At 42.4% G+C, this 23,310-nt stretch overlaps 1 non-coding gene across 1 annotated transcript; it reads left to right on the top strand.

Annotated features, from left to right (window-relative positions):
* The first annotated feature begins 21,093 nt into the window (after nt 1-21,093).
* On the top strand, nt 21,094-21,200 carry LOC149496708 (small nucleolar RNA R71). The gene has a single exon (XR_016320749.1). It is a non-coding gene; the product is annotated as a small nucleolar RNA R71 (small nucleolar RNA).
* The last annotated feature ends 2,110 nt before the right edge of the window (nt 21,201-23,310 follow it).

Genomic DNA, 23,310 nt, shown 5'->3' with positions numbered 1-23,310 from the left:
TTTTGCAATGTTTCATTTTAAGTTACTTATTTTGTTTTTTATTTCATTTCATTTCATTTATTCATTTACAATAAATTAGTTCATTGATCACTAACAAGGTGGACCACTCTTGTGAATAAGTGGGACACTGCTATTTTGTGTTTTTTGTGTTTATATTTTGTTTATGCAGGAATCAGATTTCACAAATTGAAAGAAATAAACATATGAATGATATTGTAATAAAGGCAAAATACTGTAAAAAAGTGTAAATAATTTTGTAAAATTAATAAAACTGTGCATTAATCCTACAAACTACAAAATATTCAAAAAGTAGCTAAAGCACAGAAGCAGGGCTACCGATGCCTCCGGCTCGGACCAGCAGCTACCTGAGGGGGTGGAGATGGCGGTCCGTCATCGGAAGAGGAACCATCATCATCCTCCTCGGAGAAGTCCAACGGGATCCCTCCACCTCCAACATAGTCTGGAGCCGATCCACCTCCTTCTGAAGTCGGGCCACAGCATCGGACTGGCGAGACGGATGTCTCCGCAGTCTCCCGATCTTCAGATCCTTTAAAAGCAGAAATATGTAAGAAGGGTTTATAAAGAAAGAGAAGCAAAAAAGGTAAAGAGCTTCATACCCTCTCGTGACGCTCAGAATAGAGCTGGGCGATGTGAATACTCAAATTTTGAGGCTCAAAGAGCCAATTATCCCGGACTGCAAACAGTCCGGCCGGACCGAAGGCCATTTTGGAAGTTCACCGAAAGTATGCCAATATGGTACTTAAAACGTCCGGGATGTCGCGAGGATCGCAGAACTGGTCCCGAAATAATTTTTGAAGGTCCAGAACTCCCGTAAAAGCCCTTGGAGTGAAATACGGGGGATCCCAACTGCCACGACGGCGCCGGCCGCCGGTTCCGGCGGCAGTAGCCGCCCTGCCTCCCGGGCGGCAGCTCCCGCCCAGCCGCCTGGGCGGCAGCTGCCGCCCTGCCAGGCGGCAGCTGCCGCCCCTGCAGGCGGCACCTGCCGCCCAGCCAGGCGGCACCTGCCGCCGAGCCGCCTGGGCGGCAGCTGCCGCCCTGCCAGGCGGCACCTGCCGCCCAGCCAGGCGGCAACTGCCGCCAAGCCTCCTGGGCGGCAGCTGCTGCCCTGCCAGGCGGCACCTGCCGCCCTGGACCAGAAAATGGCCTATAAATAGGCCATTTTCAGTCCAATTTCAAGACCTCTGTTTGTTTTAACGGACGAAACCCTCTCCCTCTCACGGTCTTTGCGTCCTTCTTTACCGCTTTTTGCATTTTAATTTAATTTTCATTGCATTTTATTATGATATTTGACCACTAAAATTAAATAAAATTAAAATTAATATACCTAAACGAGGAGCTTAATCTGGAGTTAAGAAGTGGTCGACGATTAAATCAGGTACGTAAATGAAACTCTGCCTATTTAATTTTAGCACTTCATGCATACTTCTCCTCTACTCTTAATAATTCTACAACTGCATAAATGCATTCACGTCATCATTTAGACAAATAAACTGTCTTAGTTAAACACGATTAAGCTTAAATGTCCGGTTAATTAATAACCGTGGTATTAAAGTTTAAATCCGACAATATTGGCTAAAAGAGCCTAGTTAATTAATAGCTACGGTTCAATTGCCTTATTTCGAACAAATCCGGCTTAAGTCCAATTAATCAATAATTGTGGCTAAAAGCCTTAATCAATCACGTTTCGACAATAAATTGTGATTAAGCTCGAACGCCCGATTAATTGATAATCGTGGCATTAAAGCTTAAATCGCACATTTTGGCAAACTAATTGCCTAAAACAACACCTTTTGGCCAAAGGCCTAAAATCAACCATTTTAGCGACAAATCGCTTAAAATCGACATTTTTGGCAAAATGCCTTTAAAATCAACCATTTTCGGTTAAAAAAACCGTAAAATCAACCATTTTAGCGACAAATCGCGTAAAATCGACATTTTTAGCAAAATGCCTTTAAAATCAACCTTTTTCGGCTCAAAGCCGTAAAATCGACATTTTTGGCAAAATGCCTTAAAACGAACCAATTTTCGGCCAAAGGCCTAAAATCAACCATTTTAGCGACAAATCGCGTAAAATCGACATTTTTGGCAAAATGCCTTTAAAATCAACCATTTTCGGCTCAAAACCGTAGAATCGACATTTTTGGCAAAATGCCTTAAAATGAACCATTTTGGCACAAATGCCTTAAAATCAACAATTTTGAGCGACAAATCGTTTAAATGAACCATTTTGGCACAAATGCCTCAAAATCAACATTTTTGGCAATATGCCTAAAAATCAATCAATCTTTGGCGAGATGCCTAAACAAAATGCACAAAGCATACACACACTCATGCACAAAGCATACACACTCATGCACAAAGCATACACAAACATGCACAAAGCATACACAAATACATAATGGGGAATCTGGTCCACACATGTACGGGATAGCCTTGGCTCGAAAAATTGTGAACCTGGGTTATTACTGGTCAACCATGAATGCAGATTGCATGAGGCACGCGCAGAAGTGCCACGAATGTCAAATTTTTGCTAAGCTGCAAAAGCAGCCTCCAGTCAATTTGAAGCCTATCACCTCACCATGGCCTTTCGCAACTTGGGGCATAGATGTGATCGGAAAAATCCACCCGAAGGCCTCTAACAGTCATCAATTCATCCTGTTTGCTGTAGATTATTTCACTAAATGGATCGAAGCAGTCTCTTATTCGATTTTAAATGCCAAGAAGGCAGCACAGTTCGTTCGTACTAACATCCTTTGTCGGTACGGAACGCCTTTCGAGATCATCACAGATAATGGGTCTCACTTTCAGAGTGAATTTTCTAATTTGTTGAAAGAAACAAGAATTCAACATCATAAGTCCTCGCCCTATCGTCCACAAACAAATGGAGCTGTAGAAGCCGCGAATAAAGCTATAAAAGTCATTCTGCAGAAGACAGTTAAAAAGCATAAAGCTTGGCATGAACAACTACCGAATGCCTTATGGGGATATAGGACTTCGATTAGAATGCCCACCGGAGCAACTCCGTATTCGTTGGTATACGGTATGGAAGCAGTATTGCCTATTGAGCTGGAAGTTCAGTCGGCAAGGATTATCCAGGAGAGCCAGATCAGCGAAGCAGATTGGGCGAAGAATTATCATTTGCAACTTTTGGGTATGGATGAAAAGCGGTTGCAAGCAATCCACCAAACTCAAGTCTACCAGAGAAGAATGGCATGGCATTTTAACAAGAAGGTCAAAGACCGAAAACTCGAAGAAGGTTGTTTGGTTCTGAAGGAAATTAGACAGCCAATTCAAGATCCACGTGGGAAGTTTCGTCCTCATTGGGCTGGCCCCTATGTGTTGAAGAAAGTATTGTCCGGCGGAGCCGTCATCTTGACTGATTTGGATGGTTTAGAATTTGCAAATCCATGTAATTTAGATCAGTTAAAGAGATATTTTGTATAAGCATTGCATAATGTAAAACGAACTACATTAGACCTGATTCTCTTCGAAAAAAAAAAAAAAAAGAAATTATATATCGAAGATATGTAGGCAGCCCTGTTTGGGCACGGTCTAAACATTAATAAAAATCATCATTTCATCGTTCTTTCTTCTTTGCTAATAATAAAAAATAAAAAATAAAAAAAAATAAAAAATAAAAAATAAAAAATAAAAAAAACCCCGCTAAGTCGAAAACCCGAAAGGGCGGCTTAGGCAAAAGTCGGGGCCCGCTAAGTCGAAAACCCGGAAAGGGCGGCTTAGGCAAAAATGGGTAGCTCGCTAAGTTGAAAACCCGAGAGGGCGGCTTAGGCAAAAATCAGAGCTTGAATAAATAAAGTTGGAAAATGCTTGGAAAGCTTAAAAGTAAAATGACACTCCAATTAAAAAAGCAATAAAGCCAAACAGTACAAGCAAAAGCCAAAGAACAAAAATCCAAAATCCAGAGTCAAAGTCCCGAATAAACAGTCAAAATAAGAAGAAAAAAAAAAAAAAAAACAAAGTCCAAAAACCCATAGGAGTTCAAGTGGCCCGTCGCCTCCGTGGGGCAATGTCCTCTGAGTCATCCCTAGCCGCTAAACTCTCCCCCGCCTCGTCTGTCCGAGGAGCCAACACAATCTCCTCATTAGTCCTAATCCCATCACCAGCGTCAGCCTGAGTCCAACCCTCAAGTGCACTCAGCAATGCGTTCCTCCTTGGCTTTTCCACTGGCCAAACAAAGGCCATGAACCAGGCCCGATACTCAGGAGAAGTCTGAACACCAGCAGGATTAGGTAAAGGCCTAACCATCAGATGGTCTCTAACCCAAGCTCTAAGGACGGCTCGGGTAACTCCCGGAGTGATGGCCGAATCAGATGAAGAGTCATCCACAATCGGGACAGTCTGATCTATTCCCATCTGCCTCATAACGCGCGAAGCACAATACCAAGTACAGTGTGTAAGGCCTAAAAGGTAAACCCGAGCATGACGAGAGCTAACCTGGATAAAGCAGGTGATGTCATACCAGGGAACAAACCACAATACCTCGTTTGGACCCAATTCAATCAGCCATGAGGTCCATGCGTCAGCAGACGGGTGTGTGATCAAGATCCTCTGCATACGATACTGAGAAGGGTTGTAAGGCAAACGGGTAGGAGCAGCGACCACTTGAAGGTGATCCTTCAACCAAACCTGAGTAATGGATCCTTTCTATTACAAGGGAATGAACCAAAACAATAAGTAAGGAAGAGATGAGAAGAAAAGAAGTACCTGGAGAATAATCGGAGAAACCGTCCAGTCCTCGAAGCCTAGAGCAGCCCTGTCAAGGCTCCGGATAGTCTCTGACAGCACAATGCCGCCAATGCAACTCATGTCCTCCATCTGTCGAATCATAGGGCAAAATCGCAGATCCCCGAAGCCTGGGTCCTTGTTAAACAAGAAACCAGATAATAAGCAAAATACAAAAGCCCGCATCCTCAGCCTCATCCGGTCTGGGTCATCTGAAAGAACCTCTGAAAATTCATCAATCAGGGGCAGCAGAATTGCCTTCTGGTCGTCAACAATCATCGCCCTAGCTTGTGGCCGGCTGAATTGAAATAAACTTTCAAATGACCGAACATACCCGACTTTGACCTCATGCCTGACTAGAGGGGCATTGGGATCACACCCGATAATAGCACAGAACTCCTCAAAAAGAGGGCACATTTCCTCCATCATACCTCCGAACCGGAAAATATGGGCCTCTGGATCCCAAAGCCGGATGCAGGCCCATAAGAAATCCCAGTCAACTACCACCCCCCTGAGAGTAATGATAGGAGAAAGACCGTACCTCCCTAAGTTGATCTTTTCAACTTTGGAGAGACTCTTAGTCCAGCTGTGCATGCTGTGGTTAAAAAGGGGATTCATTTTTTGAAAAAGAAGGAGGATGAGAAACGGCTTTGTTTTCCTTGCTAAGATCTCAAGAAAAAGAGTGAGTGCAAAACCAAAATGAAGAGCCGTTTTTTATAGAGAAAATGCACCGAGTAAGAGCGGCAGCAGCCGCCGAAATGATGGCAGGCAGCAGCTGCCGAATTCCCGCCGAATGATGGCGGCAGCGGCCCCCACACACATAAAAAAATAATATAAATAAAAGTTTTCATAAATCGAAATGATAAAATCCCATTTTATGTCACATTCGATACACATGCATACATATTTTCAGTACTAACCAAGTGCATGTACGAATAAAATTCAGTACAAAAGTACAGTGCAGAAGCATGGTCAAAGTTTAGTACAGAAGTTCAAAAAAAAAAAAGAGAAAAAAAAAAATCTGGCAATCATGGCTTCAGCGGCGGGGCCTCCTCCTCCTCTGATCATCATAAGCCTCCCGAGTCCAAGACGCAGACAGCTCTTGTTGCATCCCAAGTATCAGTTCCATCATCTGACTGACCAATCCGGCAGGAACCTAAGAAAAAAAAAAAATGCAGGTCAACATCAAATCTCTTATAAATCCTTTTTGTGAGAGCTTTAGCTGTCTTTACTTACCTCAGTAATGTCCTCGGAAGGCAGATTCAAGCGATCCACATTTTCCAACGAGACTTCTCGAAAGGCTAGAGGAACGTCAGGAGTATGGTAGGAAATGCTGTACGGAAGACTTAAGTTGGCCAAATCTCGATGAAGCGACCTCGTAGCCTCCGAAACAGCCCGAGGAGCCCAAGAATGACCGGCCGAATGGCTAGGCCCGGCTTGAGAAGAACCTTTAACCGGAGTAGAAGAAGAAGGATCGGTCGTAGCCCTCCTCCTTGGAGTACTACTCGAGGGACCTGAAGCCCGAGAAGAACGAGTGGAGGGCGGATGGGAAGGAGCCGATCTCTGAAAACTATCAAGCCGAGACTCAATAGGCTGCATCAAGAAAAGTCTGCAAAACTCGGCGTAATCTCCCTCTAAGGTGAACTCCTCATACGGAACACCCTCAGTATGAGCATCGGTGAGCGTCATGTGCTTACCCACCCGCATGTCCTCGGGAGGAGAATGAGGAATAGAACGACAACCTCTTATTTGAAAGTCTACCCTCTCGCCCAAGTAATATCGTCTCAGAATGGGGTGCGACAGAACCAGCCTCCGCCGAGACAAGTCGTCCAACCGCTGGAAACGGGGGTCAACCTGAATCCAGTTCTGTAGATGGGTAGCCATCGCCCCTACCTCAACCTATAAAAGAAGCAAATATGTTAATAAATCCTTTTTATTCAACATGTTCAAGAATTACTAGACACATACCTGCGCCAAACTACAAGTATCAAAAAAGGCTCTCAGATCCTTTAGCGAATCCTTGTGCCGACTGGTATGAAGGTTTGTTCGGTACCATCTCCAAGCCAAAGGTACCAAACCCAATCCGAGATCAGCATGAATCTGCTCTGGGCGAGTATAAGGAAAGTACTCAAATGCCCAAGTCTGCAAATGAAAAGAAGAAGAAACAAGAGTCAAGAGAGGTCGAATAAAACGAGAAAAATACAGAATGTTCTCCACATTACCTCCCATAAGTAGTAGGTCCCGCTGAGTTTACAATGGCTCCGACTCAGATCACACATGTCGTCGTACATACGACTCAGAATAGCGCCGGCCCAGTCGTACTCCGTAAGATGGGCTAGGTTTTCCAAACTCTTCAAGATAGAAGGATTGAACTTCTCTTTTCTGTTGGACCAAAAGGTCGAAGAAAATACCAGCAATAAAGTGAATCTGGCCACCTGAGTAGCCGTCAGCTCTCCCCGCCTGTGTCTGGCATAAATACCGGGAGCCTGGAGATGCAACCAGCGTCTGGAAACGCTCAAGGCTGGAGTAGTAGAGCCTGGCCCGAAGATCCGAGGCAGATCTATCCCGATCAGCTCCACCATCCGGTCAGAGGAGATCTCTGTCCTCCAGTCATTATATAATTCAATCGGCCGAGTGCCAAAAGGGATCCCGGAGATCACAGAAAAGTCCACAGGGGTCATTGTCATCTCGCCCCAAGAAAAATGAAAAGTATTAGTGGTGTCCCACCATCTCTCGGCCAAAGCGCCCAGTAACTCCTTGTGACTGTTTCGGCCCGCATCGAAATGCCTCAGGTAACCCAGATGGGACGGACTGATAATCGCTCCAACCGGGTGGCTGGGATCGAATATTCTGACCGGGATCTGGGACATAGAGGTCTCACCCACATCCAATTTGATATAAGGATCCTAGAAGGTAAAGCAATATAAGAGTTATCCTTCAGTTCTTTACTAAGGATAATGTCTTCATTCTACCTTAGCATGCATACCAATAAAACAGTGAGTGCAGAAAAATAAAAACAAAAATTCACATTTTCGGCCACACAGGCCCCAAAATTCACATTTTCGGCCACACAGGCCCGAAAATTCACAATCTGGCCACAGAGGCCCACAAATCACAAATCAGGCCACAGAGGCCCAAAATTCACATTTTCGGCCACACAGGCCCGGAAATTCACAATCTGGCCACAGAGGCCCACAAATCACAAATCAGGCCACAGAGGCCCAAAATTCACATTTTCGGCCACACAGGCCCGAAAAATGACAATCAGGCCACAGAGGCCCAAAATTCACATTTTCGGCCACACAGGCCCGAAAATTCACATTTTCTGGCCACAGAGGCCCACAAATCACAAATCAAGCCACAGAGGCCCAAAATTCACATTTTCGGCCACACAGGCCCGGAAATTCACAATCTGGCCACAGAGGCCCACAAATCACAAATCAGGCCACAGAGGCCCAAAATTCACATTTTCGGCCACACAGGCCCGAAAAATCACAATCAGGCCACAGAGGCCCAAAATTCACATTTTCGGCCACACAGGCCCGAAAATTCACATTTTTCGGCCACACAGGCCCGAAAAATCACAATCAGGCCACAGAGGCCCAAAATTCACATTTTCGGCCACACAGGCCCGAAAATTCACAATTCGGCCTAAGGCCCGAAAATTCCCAACTTTGGTTTGAAAAAGATTATAATAATGCCATAAAGGTAGGCTTACCTGGGCGAAGATACCAGTCACGGAGGCGTGAGTATCAGCGTCCGCCGTAAGCTTGACCTCGTCAAGAGAAATCCCCAAAGACTCCAGATATTCCTCACCGCTTAAGTCCGAGGAAGCCATGAAAGAAAGGTTCTTAGAACTTTAGAAGTTGAGAGAATTTGAGAGAGCTCTTTGATTTGGAAAGCTTAGAATGAATGAAAATGAGTTTTTTCAAGCTATTTATAAGCAAATAGCCAAAGGGCGGGTCTCCTGAACGCGTCTGATTTCCGCCATCAAAATTTGCGTTTCAGAGAACCACCGACTCCCATAAATCATTTTTAAGGTCGCCGGCGGGGGGCAACTGTGAATACTCAAATTTTGAGGCTCAAAGAGCCAATTATCCCGGACTGCAAACAGTCCGGCCGGACCGAAGGCCATTTTGGAAGTTCACTGAAAGTATGCCAATATGGTACTTAAAACGTCCGGGATGTCGCGAGGATCGCAGAACTGGTCCCGGAATAATTTTTGGAGGTCCAGAACTCCCGAAAAAGCCCTTGGAGTGAAATACGGGGGATCCCACCGGCCACGGCGGCGCCGGGCGGCAGCTCCCGCCCAGCCGCCTGGGCGGCAGCTGCCGCCCTGCCATGCGGCACCTGCCGCCCCTGCAGGCGGCACCTGCCGCCCAACCTCCCAGGCGGCAGCTGCCGCCGAGCCGCCTGGGCGGCAGCTGCCGCCCTGGACCCGAAAATGGCCTATAAATAGGCCATTTTCAGTCTAATTTCGAGACCTCTGTCTGTTTTAACGGACCAAACCCTCTCCCTCTCACGCTCTTTGCGTCCTTCTTTACCGCTTTTTGCATTTTAATTTAATTTTCATTGCATTTTATTATGATATTTGACCACTAAAATTAAATAAAATTAAAATTAATATACCTAAACGAGGAGCTTAATCTGGAGTTAAGGAGTGGTCGACGATTAAATCAGGTACGTAAATGAAACTCTGCCTATTTAATTTTAGCACTTCATGCATACTTCTCCTCTACTCTTAATAATTCTACAACTGCATAAATGCATTCACGTCATCATTTAGACAAATAAACTGTCTTAGTTAAACACGATTAAGCTTAAATGTCCGGTTAATTAATAACCGTGGTATTAAAGTTTAAATCCGACAATATTGGCTAAAAGAGCCTAGTTAATTAATAGCTACGGTTCAATTGCCTTATTTCGAACAAATCCGGCTTAAGTCCAATTAATCAATAATTGTGGCTAAAAGCCTTAATCAATCACGTTTCGACAATAAATTGTGATTAAGCTCGAACGCCCGATTAATTGATAATCGTGGCATTAAAGCCTAAATCGCACATTTTGGCAAACTAATTGCCTAAAACAACACCTTTTGGCCAAAGGCCTAAAATCAACCATTTTAGCGACAAATCGCTTAAAATCGACATTTTTGGCAAAATGCCTTTAAAATCAACCATTTTCGGTAAAAAAACCGTAAAATCAACCATTTTAGCAACAAATCGCGTAAAATCGACATTTTTAGCAAAATGCCTTTAAAATCAACCTTTTTCGGCTCAAAGCCGTAAAATCGACATTTTTGGCAAAATGCCTTAAAACGAACCAATTTTCGGCCAAAGGCCTAAAATCAACCATTTTAGCGACAAATCGCGTAAAATCGACATTTTTGGCAAAATGCCTTTAAAATCAACCATTTTCGGCTCAAAACCGTAGAATCGACATTTTTGGCAAAATGCCTTAAAATGAATCATTTTGGCACAAATGCCTTAAAATCAACAATTTTGAGCGACAAATCGTTTAAATGAACCATTTTGGCACAAATGCCTCAAAATCAACATTTTTGGCAATATGCCTAAAAATCAATCAATCTTTGGCGAGATGCCTAAACAAAATGCACAAAGCATACACACACTCATGCACAAAGCATACACACTCATGCACAAAGCATACACAAACATGCACAAAGCATACACAAACATGCACGGAGCATACACACACACACTCATGCATTAAGCATACACCTTCAAAGCCCTTGAAACAAGGCCTATCGAACTATGTTGACTTTGATCTTCCATTCAAACGGAAGTACGTAGGCACGTTCGGGATTTCACCCCGGGTGGCAAGTCGAAATCATCAAAATCACTTAAACATTTCATTAATCCATCATTCACCTTGCAAAGCATTCATTCATCGGTTAGTTTATCAGCATGACATAGTCTCGGGATCCATCTCGGGTTCATAGATTGTGCCTTAAACATTGGGATAATTAATCTAGTAACTAGGTTAATTAAAATTGGAGTCACTCAGGGTTTTTTTCCTAGTTTACCCTTAAATAATTAAACAAGGTGGCGACTCACACACTCACGTGCATTTCTTTCTTTTGTCATATGCATCACATGCCTATGATATCCGGGGAAAGGGGTTCACAGGCGATGAAAGACCGGGTGAACCCAAACCTCCGGCATAGCTCCTGATATCTCTGAGCCGGCACCTGCAAGCACAGAAAAACATTCATTAAAGATTTATTTAGGTAAATTGTTCTTAACTTTGTAAATTCAGTTTATTACTCACGTGTGTGGCATGCTCAGGATCCAGCTGCAGTGGTGGAGGAGCCTGTCTAAGGTCAGCTGGGATGATAATAGCCGACCTGAGACCCAAAGCAGGATCCAGCACCACCTCCATGCCAGGTGGGAATGGGACATCACCCAGTACAGCTCTCGCTAGTCCAGCCGGAGCAGCCGTCGCCTTCGCCTCAGCCTCAGCCTCAGCCTCCGCTCTGTAGTGGGCCGCCGTCCTATGCTTCTTCCTCTCCTGCAATAAGTCACAGAGGAAGATACTTAGTCACTTGGTTAAATAGTTGAAGAAAAATGGGTAAGATGGAAAACAAGAGAATAACCTGGGTGTACTCCAGAACCTCAGGCAACCGGGCCTGCAGACGGGTGGAGAAGTAGGCAGCATAGTCGCCAGCCGATAAGAAGCTATCAACAGAAGAGCCCTCATACTCCTCCCGATCCTCTGCAGTCATGCCCTCCAACAAGCACATATGGCGAGGAGGAGCATGAGGCACTCGCCGCTGTGCCGGGGCCACTTGGATATCATAGACTCTCTCCCCCAGGAAGTACCCCTGCAGCAGGAGTCTAGATCGAGTATATAGCTCTGCTACCTCACGACCGGGATAGGTCCTCCAGGCCTCTCCCTCCCAGGGAGTCAGAAGCAGCTGCAAAACAGAAGAATCAGTAATTGTACAGTGAAAAAAAAAAAGAAAAAGAAGAAAACTATGTTGTTCAGTGGATTCTTGTACTTACATCAGATAGGGCCCTGTCGTTCAGGAAGCACCTCCAGTAATGGGGATCCTCAGTACTGGCGAAGGTATGATGGCAGTGGGCCAGATACCGAGGAATCCGCTAGGAATCGGCCGAGGTGTCGCCGCTCGGACCGCCTGGGTAGATGCGGTACTCGTAGGCCCGGGTAGATGCGGTACTCGTAGGCCCACACCTACAGTAAAGATCACAGTGAATTCAGTACACAGTTGAACAGTTAAAAGTAATAATACTAAAGGAAGAAGGTGAAGAGAATAAGAATTTTACCTCCAGTGGCTGGATGAACTGCCAGTTTGACTCACCACTACCATGGGTCCATACATCAAGACCGTGGTAAAGATGAGCCAAAGCAAGAGTGGCCCAGTCGTAGGAGCCGACCTGGCTCAGATCCCTCAGGCATACTAGCACCGCCGGATCTCCCTTATTCTGGGAGGTGCATAGTAGCTGAGAAGAAATGATGTAGAAGAGAAAGGACCGGGCGGCCTGATCCCTCTCCTCTCGGGTGTAGGCCGGAGCAGCAGGCCAAGCCTCCACTGGCAACTCTCTCCATACGGCCAGCCTCGTCCTGATCCGCTCGGCCCAGAAACGATAGATGACCTCGTATGATACGCATCCCTCACGGTGTACCTGGTCTGGGTGGTCACACCGAGCAGAGAGTGAACCAGCTGAGCTCCTAGTGTAGCGGTCTGGTACCGAGCGTCCAGGGGAGCAACTGGACCAGCGAATCTGAGCCCCGTAATAGCAGCATAGTAGGCCGGTGTCAGAGTCATCTCCCTGAATCCGAATACGAAAGTGTGGGCATAGTCGTTCCACCGCTCCATCAGCGCATAGCGCATGGCAGGTGGAAAACGAGGCTGTGTACGGCGGAGCCCTGTAGCATAGTCGCCGAAGCCGGCAGCAACGACCCGAGCACGCATAGGAGGGTCCAGCAAATCCCAGAAAGCCGATGCGTCAGTGGAAGATCCACCAGCGCGGGCCTTGCCCAAATCAACCTGTGTAAGAAAATTTCAATTTTAATAAGAATTAAACTGACAATTATATATTTTTGTTCCATGGCAGGAAAAATAAAAATTCAAGTCTCGGGCCAAACCATAGCTGCGTCACGCATCTACACAGCTACGTCACGCATCTACACAGCTGCGTCACGCAGCTTGCCCAAGTTGCGTATCTTGAAGAACAGATGCATAGCGCGCCTCAGAAGCTGCGTCACGCACCTCAACAGCTGCGCCACGCAACTATTCAAAATCTTGAGTCCTAAGAACAGATGCACCACGCACCTCCACAGCTGCGCCACGCAACTGTCCAAGGCCTTGCCTCGTTGATGAACAGTCGCATCACGGAACTGTTCTTCCACAAAATAGTTGCGTGACGCAGCTGTCGAAGGTACGCAGGAACTAACCTAGGTTCAATTTCTTTGTGTTTGTGTTATTCCTATGCATTTTTCAGGGCAAAATTATGTCGCATGGAGATAGCATCAATTATTCATCAACAAATCAAGCAATAAACACATGCAAAAGGCGAATTCACCTAAGTTCAGAAAAGCTAGGGTTCACTGACGCCTCGAACAGCTGTGTCACGCAACTGTTCACCTAGAACAATTGCGTCACGCAACTCCTTCCTGCGTGGCGCGACTGCCGACGCACAAACAGACATCAAAAATTCAACATAATTCACATTGCACAAATTGAAAGCAAGAAATTCAAAGAAAAATTACTTACCTCAGTCTGAAAGCCGTGCATCCGGGTGGTCGCGTAGCAAACCGGGAATTCGGTGCCCGGCAACAGAAGAAGCTGTAGTGGTCGCGTCCCGGAAGTCAGTGGATTACGGCTGACCGGCACTGGCTCGCCCTCGAAGGTCGGGATATCCGGGATTGCTCCCAACGTGTTCATCTCCGGAGTGTAGGCGGAGGAAGGAATTTCGGGAAGTTGAGACATTGTTTTTGGTTGAAAGTTCAGAGAGTTCTCAGATAGCTTAAGGTTTTAGATAAGTGAAAATGAAATGGTTAGAAAAAACTTACTTATAGTAAGCGATTGGGGCCCAAGCCCACTTTTCCAAGCCCAAAGCAACGGGCCCATCAAACTCTTCAAGCCCGCAAGGCCCATTTAAAGCCTGTAATGACCTGCTTAAACAATTTGACGTCGGTATGCGGTTCATACACTTTAGTAATTTTGTCTACTCACCGCACAGGGGGCAGGAGCATCAAATTGCCCAGATTACCCTCAGGTAAGTCTTCTTTCAATCACTGCATCAGGAAAGGTATACCTGAAAATTTCAGGCTTAAACCAAATTTTTGCTAAATTTTTGCAAAATTATTAAACCGAATTTTGACAATAAATATTGAAAAGTATGCCTAAAAAGCTAATATTTTTTGTCCTAGGTCGGAATTCCGGACTGGGGGCAAAAGTAAAATCTAATATTTTTTGTCCTAGGTCGGAATTCCGGACTGGGGGCAAAAGTATAATCTTTCGCCCTGATGCAAATCTTTTAATTTATAATTAATGCATGGGGGCATGTGATGTCCCAACTTTTTTCTAACAAAAGGCAAGGTCTGTTTCTACACAGATATTGCTCTTTTTCTTGTGAACAATTTTTCAGGCCAACAGACAATGGTTTTTCGAAGCCGATAGGTCTTACTAAGCAGTGATGCTGTATTACGAAGCTGTTCGGATCATTTTTCTCGATTAGTGATGGTGCATTGCGAAGCTGATCGAGTCAATTCTCTTACTGATTAGTGATGGTGTATTGCAAAGCTGATCAGGACAAGTTCAACCCCCAAACAGTGATGGTGTATTACGAAGCTGTTTGAACTCTATTCCCGGTCAATGATGGTGAATTGCGAAGTTGACCAGGGCAATTAACATCTTTCGAGCTGATCAAACCGAGCCTCGAAGGTATCTTCATCAGACCAAATTTCGGATGTCATTACTGATCCGACTGGAGCAGACAAAAGCCGATCAAACCGAGCTGAGTAGGTGGCCAGATGATCAAGTTAACCTAACATCTTTCGAGTTGATCAAACCGAGCCTCGAAGGTATCTTCATCAGACCAAATTTTGGATGTCATTACTGATCCGACTGGAGCCTACAAAAGCCGATCAAACCGAGCTGAGTAGGTGGCCAGATGATCAAGTTAACCCAACATCTTTCGAGTCGATCAAACCGAGCCTCAAAGGTATCTTCATGAGACCAAATTTTGGATGTCATTGCTGATCCGACTGGAGCCGACAAAAGCTGACCAAACTGAGCTGAGAAGGTGGCCAGATGATCAAATTAACCCAACATCTTTTGAGCTAATCAAACCGAGCTTTGAGGATGATTGCCAGATTGAAGGCACGTCAATGGACCACTTTAACATTAATTGTTTATACAATTAATGATAAAGTGGGGGGGCAAACTGTTGACGCGTGTTTTTATGCCCCCACCTAACCCGATGAGGATATAAGGATGTGGAATAAGGAATCGGGATCAACCAGAAGCATTTTTAACCAAAAATTGATTTAAACCAGTTCAAGGAGTCTGACCTGCGCTAGGGTTGCATCACGCAGCTATAAGTTGTGTGACGGCACTAATAGTTGCGTCACGCAACTCTAACTAGGATGACATCACCTGGATAAGCCCGTGTAACGGTTTTCGCTTTTTGTGTGGATACGCGGCAACTATACGAAAAGTGAGCTGCGTCACGCAGCTCTCGGGTCTGTCACGCAGCTGTTAGTTGCGTGACGCAGCTCTGTTCTGTTGCCCTACCCATATAAATACAGCATTTTTATGCTTTAAACGGGACTTTTTGAACTTTTGGACTTAGAGAAATTTTAAGAGCTTAGTGGGGCTACGGTTTTCTGCAAGAACTCCAGTGAGTTATCTTGAAGAAGATCAACCCATTAGAGATTAAATAGATTGAAACACAAAACAAAAAGTCACAAAAAAGAGAAAAAAAAAAGAAAAAAGAAAAGAAAAGAAAGTTTTTCTTGTTAAAACTTGGTAAAGAACACTTCTAGGATCGTGAAGCTCTATTCCTAAATCATTTAAACCGCATGCAATCCTCGAATCTGAGGGTTAGGTAACCATCTAAACCCTCCTCCTTATTCTTAGTTGTTTAATCTATTAAATATCCTGTTTTATTAGTGTTTGGGTAGTTTGGTGTTGGTTGAATAGTATTCTGCCTGTTATTGGACATTTCTGAAATATATTAAACAAGTTTTGATAAAAAGAAAACGTAAAAAAGGTAGTTTGAAAGGTAGTTACAGACCAGAGCAACTGCGTCACGCAGCTACTATCTGCGTGACGGAACTGTTCATGTCCAAAAGAAGTTGACTTTGTCTGGACCACCTGCGTGACGGAACTGTTCGTGTGCGTAATTTTTATTTCGTTTTTATGTTTTTATTTAATATCATGGTTTAAATAAATGATTGAATAATCTGGGAATTTTGATGAAATCACGAACAGATGCGTCACGCAACTAGGAGTTCCGTCACGCAACTGTTCTTCATAGAACAGCTGCGTGACGCAACTGTTCTAGGGTTCTAGAATAACTTCGCTTTTTAATCTAATTTCGAGTAATTAAATAAATGTTTAATTTTTAATTCAAGAGATAACCAATAATGGGCAGATTATGTTTTAATCAAATCAAACAAGTTAATTTACTATTATATTTGCTTTTGGGATTTTAGGATTTATTGTATTTTAAATCCGGTTTGTGGCCTACCTTTAACCATAAGGCAAGAGCGGGTCTTTAATTATTTTTGCTATGGGTTGGACGATTGATATGGTTTGAATGGTTATGAATGCAATGAATGGATCTATTTGGGACGATTAATTAATTTTCCACATAGGAGTTCGGTTCGATTTATTCAAGTTGGGTTTAATTGGCTTTTCTAAATTAAAATAAATTAGAAACTGTAGGTTAAAAAGAGGCCGGTTTTTCTGGGCGTCGGCTTCCAACGGGCCGACATACCCAATTCCCTTACCTAGAATCGCACATGGTGCACCTGACCAGTTTTTCAAATAATCAGCCTTAAATAAAATTGGGTTAAATGAAGTCACTTTTATAAAATAAAATTGGAAACGGTCCCATTGTCGAAATAATGGGTGGCGACTCAAATTGTCTATAAGATCGATTTATCAGCATCGCATTCCCAAAAAAGGTTTATCACCATTTTCAATAATAATTCTAAACAAATAAAAAGTTCAAAAGTTTTCCGAGGTCCTTCCGAGGGTTGGGATTTATTTGGGCGAAAACACCATGCGATATGGAGACATACCGATCGGTGTTTTGAATACGGTTCTGTAAGCCCATAGAGCATCATCGAGTTTCTTAGACCAGTCCTTCCTAGATTGTCCAACAGTGGTCTCCAGAATCCTGTTGATTTCCTTATTGGTGACTTCTACTTGACCACTTGTTTGGGGATGATATGGAGTACCTACACGATGAGTAACACCATATTTTGCAAGAAGGGAATCTAAATATTTGTTGCAAAAATGCTTACCTTCGTCTGTGATTATTGCCCTAAGAGTGCCATGACGTGTGAAAATATACTTCTTGATAAAATTCATTACACTTTTGGCATCATTGTTTGGAAGAGCAATAGCTTCTGCCCACTTTGACACATAGTCCACCGCCACTAGAATGTATTGGTTGGAGTATGATGATGGAAAAGGTCCCATGAAGTCCAAACCCTAAACGTCGAAGATCTCAACTTCAAGGATGCTATTTAAGGGCATCTCATGTCGCTTCGAAATGTTACCTAACCTTTGACAGCGATCACAAAGACAAAGTTAAAAGCATCTTTAAATAAATTAGGCCAATACAAACCACTTTCCAATATACGTGCTGCTGTCTTGTTTGCTGCAAAGTGTCCCCCACATTCCATTGAATGGCAAAATTTAAGGAGACTCTCCATTTCTGCTTTCGGTATACATTGCTGGAATAGCTGATCACTACAATATTTGAACAGAAAGGCCTCCTCCCAGTAGTAGTATTTGATATCATGGAAAAACTTTTTCTTTTGTTGATAAGAAATATTAGGAGGAGTGATTTTGCAAGCAAGGTAGTTAACTATATCAGCATACTAGGGAGCTTGTGTGTTTGCCAATAGTAGAAGTTGCTCATGGGGAAAGTTTTCATTGATTTGTAATTCTGTTGTATCTTCTTCCCCCAATTCTAGCCTGGAAAGGTGATCGGCCACAAGGTTTTCTATTCCCTTCTTATCGCGAATTTCTAGATCAAATTCCTGCAATAAAAGCACCCAACGAATTAGTCAAGGTTTTGCATCTTTCTTTTCTAGCAAATATTTGATAGCCGAATGATCAGTGTAAACTATTATTTTGGCTCCAATTAAATAAGCCCTAAATTTGTCAAAAGCAAAAACAATAGCTAGTAGTTCTTTTTCAATGGTGGCATAATTTAATTGTACATCATTCAATGTGCGACTAACATAATAAATGACGTGCAACTTTTTTTTCTTTCTTTTCCCAAGACCAGCTCCAACAGCATGATCACTAGCACCACACATAAGCTCAAAGGGAAGAGTCCAATCTGGTGTAGCAATGATAGGGGCTGAGATCAACTCCTTCTTCAACCTGTTAAAAGCATTTAAACACTCTTTGTCAAAATTAAAAGGAACATCTTTAACTAGTAAGTTACAAAGAGGTTTTGTGATTTTGGAGAAGTCTTTGATAAATCTCCTGTAGAATCCTGCATGGCCAAGGAAGCTCCTTATTCCTTTCACTGAATTAGGAGGATGTAGCTTTTCAATTACCTCGATTTTGGCTTTGTCCACTTCAATCCCTTTTTGAGAGATTTTATACCCTAGGACAATAACTTCACTAACTATAAAGTGACACTTTTCCCAATTCAAAATAAGGTTAGTGTCCTCGCATCGTTGCATTACTAAGGATAAGTTATGAAGACATGCATCGAAAGAGGAACCAAATACAGAGAAATCATCCATGAATATTTCAATAAATTTCTCTACCATGTCAGAAAATATGGACATCATGCATCTTTGAAAGGTTGCAGGGGCATTGCACAGTCCAAAAGGCATTCTTCTATAGGCAAAAGTGTCATAAGGGCAAGTGAAAGTGGTTTTCTCTTGATCTTTGAGAGCAATAGGTATTTGGAAATATCCTGAATAACCATCTAAAAAGCAATAATAGGGATAACCTGCAAGTCGTTCAGGCATTTGATCGATAAAGGGTAGGGGAAAGTGGTCTTTGCACGTTGCTTTGTTCAACTTCCTATAATTAATGCACACACGCCAACCTGTGACTATTCGAGTGGGAATTAATTCATTATTTTCGTTAGAGATTACAGTCATACATCCCTTCTTTGAAACGACTTGAACAGGACTTACCCAACTACTATTGGAAATTGGATAAATAATGTCGGCATCCAAAAGTTTTATGATTTCAGCCTTGACCACCTCCTTCATATTCGGGTTCAATCACCTTTGATGCTCGATTGAAGGTTTATAGTCTTCTTCCATCAGGATCTTATGCATGCATGCACTCGGGCTTATCCCCTGTAGGTCTGAAATTGACCACCCTAATGCCTTCTTATGTTTTCGAAGAACCTGCAACAACCTTTCCTCTTGATCAAGTGTTAAGTGAGAAGAAATAATAACAGGAAAAGAATGATTCTCACCTAAGAATGCATGTTTTAAATGAGATGGAAGTTATTTCAGTTCTTGCTTTGGTGGTTCACTCTCTTTCTCATTCATGATGCTTGATTCATTAATGTCATCTTTAGTATGCAAAGTGTTTTCCACACATTCATCAACAACATCAATTCGAAAACAATGACTATAGTCCATAGGAAGTTTACATGATTTAAGAACATCAAAAATAATTTCTTCCTGTCCAACTCTTAAAGTCAATTTACCTTCATACACATCAATTAATGCTCTTGCAGTTGCAAGAAAAGGCCTCCCAAGGATTAGAGATCCTTCCCTGTCTTCATCAATATCAAGAATAACAAAATCAACAGGGAAGATGAATGTACCTACCTTTATAAGCACATCTTCTACAATTCCTCTTGGATATTTGATTGATCGATCTGCTAATTGTAGAGACATCCTTGTTGGTTTGAGCTCTCCCATACCTAGCATCTTAAAAACTTCATAAGACATAAGTTTAATGCTAGCACCTAAATCTGCTAAAACTTTTTCAAAATCAAGATTACCAATATTACAAGGGATAAAAAAACTTCCTAGATCCTTTAACTTTGGAGGCAATTTGTTTTGGATAATTGCACTGCACTCCTTAGTTAACATTACCGTTCCTTGATCATCGCTTTTCGTTTCTTGCTCAGGTTATCTTTTAGGAATTTCGCATAACTAGGCATCTGAGCAAGGGCTTCAACAAAAGGAATGTTGATTTGAAGCTTTTTAAATACATCCAGAAACTTTAGGAAGCTCTTGTCATCTTGTGCTTTATTTAACCTTTGTGGGAAGGGGACAAGTGGAACATATGGTTTCACTTCTTCTTGCTCTTCTAGGTCAATGATGGGAATCTTTTTCTGCTCTTCCGCTTTCTTTTCTTTCTTTGGTGGTTCTTCTAACTGTTTGCCACTTCTCAAGGTGATAGCCTGTACCTGTTCTTTAGGATTCTTTTTAGTATTACTAGGTAACGTACCTTGAGGTCGGGATGCCATCATGTTGGCGAATTGTCCTAGCTGAATCTCCAAATTTCTTATCGCCACTTGTTGGATTTTGTGGTTTTCTCTGGTTTCGTTCATGAAATCCATGTGCGATTTAGAAAGGGCAGTAAGGAGATCATCATGAGATTTCTTCTCTTGAGGAAGAAAGCCTGGTGGTGCGTTCAAAGCGTTGTTAGGATTCCCATATGACAGATTAGGATGGTTTCTCAATCTGTTATCACAGGAATTGGAGTATGGGTAATTCTTCCTTCCTTGATTCATTACATAGTTTACTTGTTCCAAGGTTTGCGGATTCAAGGAGTCTATCATGCATTCTCCAATCCCATGTTGCCCATTACATCTGTCACAAACTTGCATAATAGAATTGACAGGATTAGTAGTTAATAGATCCAATTTTCTTACCATATTATCTACCTTAGCATTGAGTGCTGTAATGGCATCTATTTCATAGACTCCTGCAGTCTTCTTCCTTTCTGAGTTGTTTTGATAGTGGATGTTGCTTGCCATCTCCTCTATCAAGTCGTATGCCTCATCAATCCCTTTTCTCTCAAAAGATCCACCTGCAGCTGCATCTAAAGTGATTTTAATGTTAGGAGATAATGCATTATAGAAAGTTTGTACCTGCAACCATTTAGGCAAACTATGAAATGGGCACTTTCTCAACAAGTCCTTGAATCTTTCCCACGCTTCGTACAAGCTTTCTTGATCATGGTGAGCAAATGTCATTATCTCATTGTGAAGTTTTGTGGTTTTAGAACATGGAAAGAATTTTGCTAAGAACTTTTGGGCTAATTCTTCCCATGTTGTAAAACTTCCAGCGGGGCATGATTGTAACCAAGATCGTGCTTTGTCTCTAAAAGTGAATGGGAAAAGTCTCAGTTTTATGGCATCTTCGGAAACACCGTTCTGTTTGAAAGTATCGGAAATTTCCAGGAAATTTGTGATATGAGCATTAGGGTCTTCACTTGGTAAACCTCCATATCGAATTGAGGTGGAAAGCATTTGGATAATTGCGGGTTTAATTTCAAAATTGTTAGCTTCCACCCTAGGTCTTGTAATACTCTTGGTTGTCCCATTAAGATTAGGTGTTGTATAGTCTCGCAAGGTGCGGACCGGATGTTGAGGTGGAGTTCCGTCTTCTATTTCGTTTTCGTTGACCATGTTTGCTTGTTGTTCGGGTTTGCTTTCACGTGTTCTTCTTGCGGCATTGTTCCTGCGACAAGTTCTTTCAATTTCTGGATCAAAGGCTAGGGGTTCAGTCCTACCTGATCTTCTTTGCATAAACACCTGAAATAATTCTTAAAAGAAAAATTAAATAAAACAAAAAAAAAAAGTGTTTAAACTAACAATAGGGTAATTAGTATTGATATTGACAATGCCAATCCCAAGCAACGGTGTCAAAAACTTGACAGTGATTTTCGCAAGTGTACGAAATCGCAACAAGTAATATAGAGTGAAAGAATATCGTATCTACAGGGATTGTATTTCAAGTACCAAAATTATGTTAACCTATTATTATTTAAACGACAATAAGAGAGATTTGTTATAAGAAAAGTGAAAAGTAAATTCTAAAATAAAACAGAAAGAAATCAAGCAAGAATATTTAGATGAAAAGAAATCAAGGATTTTAAAACTACTAGGGATTTTGATTTCACTTAACTCTATCCAATTTATTTTATTAGTTTGTTAATCAATTTTAATTGTTCAAGTAGGGGAAACAACCCTAAAATCACTAACAAGCTCTCCCGATGTATTGTTAGCTATTTTAACCTGGTCTAATTACCTATCTTCCAATAGTGCAATCAAACATGAATTAAATCATTAAGTTTTATGGTTTGTTTTGTGAATTCATAACCTAAGATCATTAGCTTATGAAAACCCCCCATGAGTCAAACCATATAGCTTCCGCATCAAGTTATTATTCTCATGTAATTTATTACCTTTTTCATATCAAAAACCCTTCTTCCGATAGTGATTAATGAAATAAATCAATCCAGGGGAGAAACTCTACCTGGAAGCATTAAGTTCAATAATAAATTATATCATGAATAAGGAAAAGCAAATCTAATATTATAAATTGGAATCGAATTAAGCTACATCAAATCCCTAGTATGAGAGTTTAGTTCGACATAGTAATTAAATAAAACTCAATAATACTTGAATAAAACTTCATAATCAATAATGAATAATGAACAGAAAGACAAGATTAAGAGTTTAGAAATAAAACTAGACAACAGCTATGTGGATGGCTTCCTTGAATCTTGGCACAAATCTTAGATGCTTGAAATTTTTGAGAGAGAGAGAACTATGTATAAAAAAAATACTAGAACTCGAGATAGCCTATACAATGAATGGTTTCTCTCTTTATATAGACCTCCTGGGAGAAAATCTGACTCCGTTTAGGAATTAGAATCCTTATTAAGTATGAAATCTTCTTTGGAGATTATAAACTGATTAGGCTTTGGATTTCTTCTTAATTAGGACTCTTCTCTTTTCCTAAATAGGCTTAGATCTTGTTTTGCAAGTTTAGGAAAATATCTGAGGTGGGCCCAAGTGAGTTAACAAGACTGGCTTGCGTTTTTATTCAAGACAGCTTCGCCTTCGTAGCACGGGCGTGCCATATAGCACGGCTTGGGCGTGTTAGAGTCTAGATCTCTGAATGATTCAATACGGGCCGTGCTCTGCAACACGCTCAGAGGAGTTATTTTGGCACGGGCATGCTAGATAGCACGGGCAGGGCGTGTTAGGCTCTGACTTTCCAAGATAAATTTCATCACGGGCGTGCTAGGTGAACACGCCCTGAGGTTCTTTTAGGCACGGGCGTGCCAGATAGCACGGGCTAGCCGTGCTAGAG

This window comes from Jatropha curcas, chromosome 4 (genome assembly GCF_041381405.1).
Source record: "Jatropha curcas cultivar XTBG-Jc1 chromosome 4, XTBG_Jcur_1.0, whole genome shotgun sequence".
Classification (NCBI taxonomy): Eukaryota; Viridiplantae; Streptophyta; class Magnoliopsida; order Malpighiales; family Euphorbiaceae; genus Jatropha; species Jatropha curcas.
The sequence above is the reverse complement of the archived record's forward strand: the minus strand, read 5'-3'. Positions and strand labels throughout refer to the sequence as shown.